Genomic DNA, 1,127 nt, shown 5'->3' with positions numbered 1-1,127 from the left:
GGTCCTGGACTTTTATTTTTAGGGAGGTTTTTTTTTTTTATTGCTAATTTGATTTCATTTCTAGTGATCGGTTTGTTCAAGTGGTCAGTTTCTTCTTGATTCAGTCTTGGTGGACTGTATGTTTCCAGAAACTTGTCCATTTATAACTTCTCAACATGTGTAAAATGTGTGGTTGTCCATTTGTATTTTTATCCCAGGCCCTGGCAAATAGTAGGGATGGGATTTGCTTAACTCTGTCTCATGCTTGAACAGAAATTCTATAGGTAACTTCCTGTGGTAGAGAATTTTGAAGGTCCCAGGGGGGCATTCTGTAAATTTTTGTCTATAGACAGTTGTCCAAGGTGTCTGAAGACATCCAAAGTGCAGCTCTCAAAGAGAAGCCAAGACTGACTAGTGAATTCATCCAAGCAGCCACCCACAGACAATAAAATTCAAAACCTAGAGAAAAGGAGGAAGCTAATTTTAAGTTCCTCCAAGTTAGAAGTTGGTAAGAGCAATGGATTATAACCTCATACCTTAAAGGTAACTCTTCCCCGATCACGAAGGTGGTTTTCCCAGGGTGAGGCTTATCCATTGCACTCTGGATGTGCCGACCCCTGCGATTTCCCCAAATGTGGGAAACTCAACTGCATAATTTGTGGTAGTGGGGGACTGCATTTGCACTCCCCCGCCCCAAAATGGTAACTCTTCCTCAAACCCTATCTAATAAATTGCTACTTTAAAACCAAGAGCATAAGAAAAATCAGTATCCGAGGAAATTCTCTGAAATTATCACATTCCCTCTATATTTAAACAGGACTTTGGATGTCCTTTCAGCCTACTTCAATGACTCCTAGCAACACTTTCCCCCTTTCACCTTCCAACCCTACACCCCATAACAGACACACACACTTCATGTGGGCTACTTATTCAATGTTGTCATTTGTTGATTTTGCCCACTTTCTGGTTGAATGATTATTGCCATAAGAACAGATGAACAATCACGATCATCTTTCTAATGGACTCCAAATTATCCCTCAACCCTTCATGAAGGAACATACTTTCCTTCTTGGCCCGTGTGTGTATTGAATGGAGATTTACTTTGTAAATTAAACATAACAATGCACTGCACTTTGAACGTGGTATGT

At 40.3% G+C, this 1,127-nt stretch overlaps 1 non-coding gene across 1 annotated transcript; it reads left to right on the top strand.

The window, feature by feature from the left end:
- Positions 1 to 511: 511 nt before the first annotated feature.
- LOC116153168 (U1 spliceosomal RNA) lies at positions 512 to 670 on the top strand. The gene has a single exon (XR_004136962.1). It is a non-coding gene; the product is annotated as a U1 spliceosomal RNA (small nuclear RNA).
- Positions 671 to 1,127: the final 457 nt, after the last annotated feature.

This window comes from Camelus dromedarius, chromosome 4 (genome assembly GCF_036321535.1).
Source record: "Camelus dromedarius isolate mCamDro1 chromosome 4, mCamDro1.pat, whole genome shotgun sequence".
Taxonomy (NCBI): domain Eukaryota; kingdom Metazoa; phylum Chordata; class Mammalia; order Artiodactyla; family Camelidae; genus Camelus; species Camelus dromedarius.
Note: the sequence above shows the minus strand (reverse complement) of the source record. Positions and strands in the feature narration are given on the sequence as shown.